Source organism: Macaca thibetana, chromosome 16, assembly GCF_024542745.1.
Source record: "Macaca thibetana thibetana isolate TM-01 chromosome 16, ASM2454274v1, whole genome shotgun sequence".
Lineage (NCBI taxonomy): Eukaryota > Metazoa > Chordata > Mammalia > Primates > Cercopithecidae > Macaca > Macaca thibetana.
In genome coordinates this window covers 54,214,929-54,224,557 of record NC_065593.1, presented here as the reverse complement: position 1 = coordinate 54,224,557, position 9,629 = coordinate 54,214,929, and the positions used below count along the sequence as shown (strand labels likewise).

General features: G+C 44.1%; 1 protein-coding gene and 1 long non-coding RNA gene across 2 annotated transcripts in view; one reads left to right on the top strand and one right to left on the bottom strand.

The window, feature by feature from the left end:
• Positions 1–9,629, bottom strand: part of CCDC103 (coiled-coil domain containing 103) — a 144,924-nt gene that overhangs the window by 94,731 nt on the left and 40,564 nt on the right. The window lies entirely within an intron of this gene.
• LOC126938708 (uncharacterized) lies at positions 289–6,429 on the top strand. Its single transcript, XR_007720157.1, has 2 exons — positions 289–420; positions 4,742–6,429. It is a non-coding gene; the product is annotated as an uncharacterized LOC126938708 (long non-coding RNA).

Genomic DNA, 9,629 nt, shown 5'->3' with positions numbered 1-9,629 from the left:
ATGATTCACTGTAGGATTCCTTTAAATATCAAGCATCACCAGTATATGCTTTGACGGTGTGTGTATATAACTTAAAGTTCTTTCAAAAGCCTGATACAGAAATGTGTCCCCAGTTTGGTAGCAATGTGGAAAACCTGGCTTGAGATGATGTGGAGCTGTCCCTCAGAAAACAAAGCCATGCCTGGAATCCCTAATAGGATGCTTAGTTGTGAACCTGTTTGATTTGCCTTAAACCTCTATCCAGAAACCTGCCCGCTTCTCTCCCTCTGGTTAAGAAGCCAGTGGTGGGCCGGGCGCGGTGGCTCAAGCCTGTAATCCCAGCACTTTGGGAGGCCGAGGCGGGCGGATCACAAGGTCAGGAGATCGAGACCACAGTGAAACCCCGTCTCTACTAAAAATACAAAAAATTAGCCGGGCGCGGTGGCGGGCACCTGTAGTCCCAGCTACTCAGGAGGCTGAGGCAGGAGAATGGCGGGAACCCGGGAGGCGGAGCTTGCAGTGAGCCGAGATCGCGCCACTGCACTCCAGCCTGGGCAACAGCGTGAGACTCCGTCTCAAAAAAAAAAAAAAAAAAAAAAAAAAGAAGCCAGTGGTGGATATTTTCTTTGTTAACATTAGAAATGCAAACATTCCTTTGTCAACCAAGAATACTCAAAGCCACTTGTATTGGAAATGGCAGAAGGCTTAAATCCAAATTTCTTATTTTTTATAATTTACCACAGAACTTTTGTGATTAAACATATTCTGCCAGTGGAGGTTTATACCTGAAAGGTCATGGAGTCCTCTGTAAATAGACCTAAAGAGAAGTGCAGTATTTATTCCTTGTAGGCATAATGTGTTTGTCACTGACAAGCATTCATGTTCATCCCACTAGTCTTTCATCGCAGTCTTTTATCGTCATTTTCAACCTTATGTTGCAGAGCTTTGCTTTCTCATCATGTTCTCATTGTCTTAAATTTTGTGAGCTTCTGAGAAAGAGCTTGGTAAAGGTTTAAAGGGGCCTTCGTTCCACCAGGGAGCATTTTATTTGTGCGTCTCACCCTTTTCTAACGAAAGCTATTGTAAGCCACCTCTGACTTGGAAATTCTGAAAGTATGAATATTTTTTATATCTTAATTGTAAAATGCCAGTTCTCCATTATTTAGATGAACACTAGAACACTGCACCCTTTGTGCAGTGTTTTTCTTTGTTCCTCCATTGCATTCCTACCCCCACCAAGAAAATAAACTTAAGGAAATTTTTTTTGAGACAGGGTCTCCCTCTTTCACCCAGGCTGGAGTGCAGCAGCATGATCTCAGCTCACTGCAGCCTCTGCCTCCCAGGCTCAAGCGATCATTCTACCTCAGCCCCCTGATTAGCTGGGACTACAGGCACGTGCCACCATACTCGGCTAATTCTTTTAAAAAAAATTTTTTTTGTAGAGATGAGGTCTCACTATGTTGCCCAGGCTGGTCTTGAACTTTTGGGTTCAAGTGATCCTCCCGCCTCAGCCTCTCAAAGTGTTAGTATTATAGGCATGAGCCACCATACCCAGCCTAGAAAATTTAGCCTTATCTTTTAGCCATTCATTTACTTTTATTTGCTTTTTAAAAAAAAACAAAAAACTTTAAATTTTAGCCCAGAGAAGCACCTCAGGAACTCTAAACATCTTAAGCAAAAATTAAACTCAAAGGAGACTGAAGGAGAAGTTTCAGAAAGTAATACACATGTATATCATGGGTAATTAATAGACATGCACAGCTTCCTTCAAATCAAATGCTTAATAAGGAAATTCATATAATTCCAAGAAAACAGGCAAAATTTTGAATACATAAGCCTAGGTAAGATAAAGAACTACCAGTTAATTCTTACGTCAATGGAGCTTCAAGCAGGTTTTTTAATTGAAGGACAAAACATGTCCATACATTTGTGTTATCTATTCAGAGCCTGAGGGAGAAGACAGTGGTTTTGCCAGTGGAAAGGTTGGGGATTTGAGAATGATACAGAGGGAAGGAGTCAAGCAGAAATGCCAGGAAGAACCAGGCAAAGACATTTGGCGCCAGAAGCATCCACTTAGTTTCTATGAAGAGTGCCCCTGGTGTTTCATCTTGGCCTGTTCTGATGAGAATGTTACCTTTTGTGTCTGGATAACTCGTCAGCTTCTTAAAGTACATATAAAGATACTCTGTCACCTCCCCACATGCACACACTTTTAAAATCTATTTTTATTCTCTTGCTAAAGTTGTAATTATGTCAAGAATTTTCTAGCTCTAACTGCCTTCTTAGTACATATCTTTCTGCCTTTAAAGCATATGAGTTTGCCAAAGTCATTTTCCCCTAATGACATATTGTGAACTTACATTAAGAAAATGGGCCAGGCGTGGTGGCTCATGCCTGTAATCCCAGCATTTTAGGAGGCCCAGGCTGGCGGATCACCTGAGGTCAGGAGTTCAAGACCAGACTGGCCAACATGGTGAAACTCCGTCTCTACTAAAAATACAAAAATTAGCCAGGCGTGCTGGGTGGACTCCTGTAATCCCACCTACTTGGGAGGTTGAGGCAGAAGAATTGCTTGAACCCAGGAGGCAGAGGTTGCAGTGAGCTGAGATCACACCATTTCACTCCAGCCTGGAAGACAGAGTGAGACTCTGTCTCAAAAAAAAAAAAGAAAGAAAATGAGCCTATTCATGTCTGCCTAACCCATTGGTGGGGTCTGCATTGAATCTCTAAGAATATTGTTCTGAAACATGCAGGTGGGGTTTGTATAAAAAGCCTGTCCAACATTTAGTTCCCCACCCCATCAGAATCATACTGTTTTGAATTGCCATATAAGACATGCTCCATCATGACACTTGCTTTTACTCCAAATATAAGTTGAGTTCTTAGTCCTTCACCTGCTAGAATCAGGATACAATCAACATGATTATGTTCCTTAACACACTTTGATTTATGCAGATGTGGTGTGTCCTTTGCTCTTCATTTTTCTCTTAAGACGGAGTCTTGCTCTTGTCGCCCAGGCTGGAATGCAGTGGCGTGATTTCAGCTCACTGCAACCTCCGCCTCCTGGGTTCAAGCGATTCTCCCGCCTCAGCCTCCCGAGCAGCTAGGATTACAGGTGCCGTCATCATACCCGGCTAATTTTTTTTGTATTTTTAGTAGAGACAGGGCTTCACCATGTTGGCCAGCCTGGTCTTGAACTCCTGACCTTGTGATCTGCCCACCTCAGCTTCCCAAAGTGCTGGGATTACAGGCGTGAGCCACCGTGCCTGGCCTGCTCTTCTTAAAACCCGTTATTCAGAAGAGATTTGTAAAAGAAATACGCTTTTTTTTTTTTTTTTTTTTTTTGGTTAATTCAAACTTGAGGGGAAAATTAGATAACATTTTCCCCTAAAGAAATGTTAATGTTCATTTTGTGGCTTTGTTTTTGCTTATTTAGTTTTCCCTGTTTCTTTATGTGTTCATTTAAAGCCACAAGTATGTTACATCATTTTAAGTCAGTTTTTCTGGGGATTTTCCTCGACTAATGTCTATAGAATTATTTACTCTTGATACAAATGAACTTTGCCATCCAGAATGATTCTCAGTTTCGGACTTCCACATAATGTGTTTTTTTTTTTTTTGGAAGGACATCTGTATCTTTAAAGGGGAAAAAATCAGTATTAGGTACTTTATTAACTCATTTATTCATGATATGAAATTAGGCAGATCACTTTACTTTTCCAAGGTTCAGGAGCCATGTACCTCTCAAAAGTGTTACGAAGTGGTTAGAAAAGGCCTCTGGTAAAAGGTGTTCAAGGACCAACCATTATTGGTCACTTGTTTGAACTTGGCGCTTAAAAAACAAGTTGGACTGTGACACTTGGTGCTGTTTATCACAGACATCAGTGATGGTCTGAAACACTCTTTAGCAGTTTATACCAAGAATGGACTTAATTTGTTATCAGTTACACCCATGATTTACTTGTTCAGCTTGTACAAGTCCATACTTCATGCTTTCTGTCTCATTTAAGAGACAGTCCACTTCTAAAAATAACATCAATAGTTGATGATACGTTTTTGGCTAGCCAGCTTTCTGTAAAAGGCAAGAATGTTAGACATGCACAGTTTCCTTCAAATCAAATGTTTAATAAGATACTTCAAGAAACGCCTTTTTAAAAATCAAAGGTTTTGGCCAGGAGTGGTGGCTCACGCCTGTAATTGCAGCACTTTGGGAGGCCAAGGCGGGCGGATCATGAGGTCAGGAGTTTGAGACCAGCCTGGCCAACATGGTGAAACCCCATCTCTACTAAAAATAACAAAAATTAGCCGGGCGTGGTGGTGGGTGCCTGTAGTCCCAGCTACTCAGGGGGCTGAGACGAGAATCGCTTGATCCCAGGAGGTGGAGGTTGCAGTGAGCCGAGATTGCGTCATTGCACTCCAGCCTGGGCAACGAGTGAATCTCTCTCTCAAAAATAATAATAACAAAGTCCTGGCATGCAGTTTGGAAATAAAATTTAAACTCATCTATATATAATAAATATGTAATAATTCACAGTCACCATCAAATGTTGGAATCATTGAATTGCATAATTGTACTCATTCCGACCACATCATGAAGAGTTTAAAGATTTGTATTTGGCCGGGCGCGGTGGCTCAAGCCTGTAATCCCAGCACTTTGGGACGCCGAGACGGGCGGATCACGAGGTCAGGAGATCGAGACCATCCTGGCTAACACAGTGAAACCCTGTCTCTACTAAAAAATACAAAAAACTAGCCGGGCGAGGTGGCGGGCGCCTGTAGTCCCAGCTACTCAGGAGGCTGAGGCAGGAGAATGGCGTAAATCCGGGAGGCGGAGCTTGCAGTGAGCCGAGATCCGGCCACTGCACTCCAGCCTGGGCGACAGAGCGAGACTCCGCCTCAAAAAAAATAAAATAAAATAAAATAAAATAAAGATTTGTATTTGCTGTTGTCCCTATGTAGTTCTATCGATGTTTGGTTTTGTTTTTTGGAGTTTGTTTTGAGAAAGGATCTGTTGCCTAGGCTGGAGTGCAGCGGCATAATCTCAACTCACTACAGCCTGGACCTCCTGGGCTCAAGCAGTCCTCCCACTTCAGCCTCCCAAGTAGCTGGGCTGCAAGTGCTCACCACCACACCTTGCTAATTTTTGTATTATTTGTAGAGACAGGGATCTCTGTGTTGCCCAGGCTGGTCTCAAACTCCTGGACCCAAGCAATCCTCCTGTCACAGCCTCCCAAGGTGCTGGGATTACAGGCATGAGCCACTGTGCCCAGCCTGTTTTTAATAATGATATTAAGTGAGTTTGGTTCCTGTGTTATTAATCAACGTTAATAATCGTACTTTTTTTTGTTTTTTTTAAAAGAAACCATGGTATTCTAAAATCCAGGAGTCCAAATAAAAGAAAGTTCTCAGCTGGTGTGGTGGCTAACGCCTGTAATCCCAGCACTTTGAGAGGCTGAGGTGGGTGGATCACTAGAGGTCAGGAGTTTGAAATAAGCCTGGCCAACATGGTAAAACCCCCTCTACTAAAAATACAGAATTTAGCTGGTCATGGAGGGGCACGTCCCAGCTACTCGGGATGTTGAGGCATGAGAATTCCTTGAACCCAGAAGGCAGAGGTTGCTGTGAGCCAAGATTGTGCTACTGCACCCCAGCCTGGGCGACAGAGTAAGACTGTCGCCAAAAAAAAAAAAGGAAAAAAGTGCACCAGTGCAGTTTCTGCAGAGATAAGTAATAGTTCTGGCTGGGTGTGGTGGCTCATGCCTGTAATCCCAACACTTTAGGAGGCCAAGGCAGGTGGATCACATGAGGTCAGGAGTTCGAGACCAGCCTGGCCAACGTGGCAAAACTGTCTCTACTAAAAATATAAAAATTAGGTATGGTGGCACGTGCCTGTAATCCCAGGTACTTGGGAGACTAAGGCATGAGATGAGAATCTCTTGAACCCGGGAGGTAGAGGTTGCAGTGAGCTGAGATTGCACCACTGCACTCCAGCTTGGGTGACGGAGTGAGACTCAAAAAAAAAGGTACTAGTTCTGCATTTCAGATTTGGCGTGTTGAACCAGGCTATATGCTTCCAAGATTTAAAATGTTTTTCTGTATTATACTCTCAATTGTGTTTTCAAAAATATCTTACAGAAATCTCTACCTCAGGCACTAAGTGTTATGACGTGGGTAGCATATTGATATCGAAAACTTAGCTAGGACTTCCAGCCTTTTAAGATAATTTAAATGTAAAATTAAATGGTTAACCAGCAATCTAATGTCATGTGGTGTGCAGTTTGGATATTGCATGAACAGCTAAGGAATCACCTGTTCTAGTGCCAAAGATCACTCATTGCTAATTTTGTTCTGTACAGCTTATGTAAAACTTTCATGGTGGAGACAGACTCTGTGCTCAGGGCCTTGTCTCTAGGAAGATTTTGTCAATTCCAAATACAGTTTTGAAGATTCTTTTGTGGTTTGTGCTTCCTTTCTCAGAATTCGAAACCAACTGAAAATCAGCTGCCAGGAAATGTCATGTTGAGGATTTTACCCTATTCATATAAAATAATACCCAAGAGCTTAGTGATATACACAGGAAACCTAATATGAAAATCTCTTCCTCATACATTTCACCTGTAAGTTGATCTTGGTGGGAATACTTGAGCAGAGAAATTTCCAACTAAAGGTTTGGGCGTAAAAGATGCCTTTTTTCAGAGCTGATTTGAAGCTCTTCTGGGACTACTGTGGCTAAATAGGTCAGCATATTTGTGGCGTCGCAATCTGGAGAATATAGGTAGCCTGGTGGGGGAGGCTGGGGTCTAAGCTCAGAAGCTGGGAATGCACCCTTGACATCCCTCGGTTCTGGAGGCCTTTCCTGGAGTGCCTTCTGCAAGGGACCCTTTGTGGCAGCAGAGTGAGCAGTGTCATTGGAAAGCCTAATCCACCTCCTGAGAAGGAAACAGCAATGCCCTTTTGTTCCTTCAGACACGGGATAGCTGACTGGTAGGTCACGAACAGCTCACCCTCAGCAGCGCAGATTGTAGACTGGTCAGCCAACCATATTTGGTAATGAACTTGTGAGCTGTTTGAAAGCTATTGGAGCAGTTAAATCACTCTGGATCTGTTAGTTTTGAAAGCAGATTCTTTGGCAGATAAATCAGTACGGAGACTAATACCTGAAAAAGGTATTGGCATCAAATATGTTTTCTTTGCTACACAGAGTTTGAAAACTTTTTAAGGTTTTAAGGGCTTATATGATACTTTTAGGGTTTGTTTCCTTTAGATATCTCCCGTTGGAAGCAGGTTACACAGGGGCATGAAGAACATGGAAGTGGAGGCAAAGTTGGGAACAGAATCCAGGTCTATACAATCCAGTATCCTTTGTTCTTGCAAGAGGAGGGTCCAGAAGCAGCTGTTAGTGGGTGCTCACAAGGGTTTGGGGGCATCTTTGCTGGGTGGACCTTGTATCTGTCTATTACAATACTTTCTCAAAATGTAACCATTGGACCATAGGACTACTTGTTAGAAGTAACAGGAATGCTATTAAAATATAGATTTTTAGGCTGAGGCGGGCGGATCACGAGTTCAGGAGATCGAGACCATCCTGGCTAACACAGTGAAACCCCGTCTCTACTAAAAATGCAAAAAAATTAGCCGGCCGTGGTGGTGGGCGCCTGTAGTCCCAGCTACTTGGGAGGCTGAGGCAGGAGAATGGTGTGAACCCAGGAGGTGGAGCTTATAATGAGCCGAGATTGTGCCACTGCCCTCCAGCCTGGACAACAGAGCAAGACTCCGTCTCTAAATACTATATATACATGCATATATATATATATATAGAGAGAGAGAGAGAGAGAGTGATACAGATATATAGATTCCTAGTCTGGGCAACATAGTGAGACCCTGTCTGTACAAAAAAAAAGGAAAAAACTAGCTGGGCATGGTAGTACTCACCTGTAGTCTGAGCTCCTTGGGAGGCTGAGGCAGGAAGATCGGTTGACCGCCGAGGTGGAGGCTGCAGTGAGCCGTGGTTGCACCACTGCACGCCACCCTGGATGACAGAGCGAGAGCAAAACCCTGTCTGTCTCTCTCTCTGTATATGTGTGTGTGTGTGTGTCTGTCTGTCTGTGTATATTCCTTAGATCCATTGCAGACCTAAATAATCAGAACTAACAAGTTCTCTGGGCGATTCATTTTTAAAAAATCTTTTATTAGCCAGGCGCGGTGGCTCACGCCTGTAATCCCAGCACTTTGGGAGGCCAAGGCGGGCGGTTCATGAGGTCAGGAGGTCGAGACCACGGTGAAACCCCATCTCTACTAAAAATACAAAAAATTAGCCGGGCGCGGTGGTGGGCGCCTGTAGTCCCAGCTACTCAGGAGGCTGAGGCAGGAGAATGGCGTGAACCCGGGAGGCGGAGCTTGCAGTGAGCCGAGATCGCGCCACTGCACTCCAGCCTGGGCGACAGAGCCAGACTCTATCTCAAAAAAAAAAAAAACAAAAACAAAAAAAAAACAACCTTTTATTAAGATATAATTTACATGGAGTAAAACTGTTGTATAGTTAGAAATGCATACAGTTAAGTAACCAAACCAGAAAGATGCAGAATAGTTGCATTACCCCCAAATTATCTGGTGATTCTTATGTACATTATAGTTTGAAAACCACTCATTTTTTAAAAATTGAAGTAGGCTGGGCATGGTGTCTCACGCCTGTAATCCCAGCACTTTGGGAGGTCGAGGTGGGCGGATCACAAGGCCAGGAGATCGAGACCATCCTGGCTAACACAGTGAAACCCTGTCTCTACTAAAAATACAAAAAAATTAGCCAGGAGTGTTGGCAGGCTCCTGTAGTCGCAGCTACTGGGAAGGCTGAGGCAGGAGAATGGCGTGAACCCAGGAGGCGGAGCTTGCAGTGAGTAGAGATCACACCACTGCACTCCAGCCTGGGCAACAGAGTGAGACTCCATCTCAAAAAAAAAAAAAAAAAAAAAAAATGGTTTGAAGTAGCCAAAATAAAAGGGGAAAGAGAATTGTTTTGAATTACCTCCTCTGTTCAAGAAGGTTTAGACCTGGTATAGCATGTGAGTTTCATCTCATCAGTCAGCTCAGAATGACTGCTGGCTGCCTGGAGGGGAGGCCTACGTAGAGGATCCAGGGACTCCTTTGGGTTCAGCCAAATAATCTTATCAGTGATTTTGAGGTCGGGGCAGGGTTGATGGAAGAGTGTGCCATCCCTGACTAGATGTTAAGCATATGTTTCAAAATATCTTGGATATGGGAGTGCTGGAAAGGGAAGAGGTGGTTCCTTTAAATGATACGGAAGGGGGTAAGGGAAGTGCTGCATAGAGGAGGGCATGGTTCCTGACTAGGGCTCCACCCCCACGGACCTAGGTGAGGACTGGCATTTCCTGCCCAAACGCTCCGCCCCCATCCCCTAGACCCTAGTAGGCAGACGCAGGCAGCTGGATGTCCAGAGGAACGCACCAACAGGCACCGGTGCGCTGGCAGGCCACCGACCTGCAGAAGCAGAATAACATGGAGTTTGGCCTGGGCAGTCAGAGGAGAGCCCAGGCCGCCAAGCGGCCGGACTCCAGGGGAAGACCGTCTCCCTTCTGGCTCCCCCATCTGCTGAAAGCTACTTCCACTCAATAAAACCTTGCACTCATTCTCCA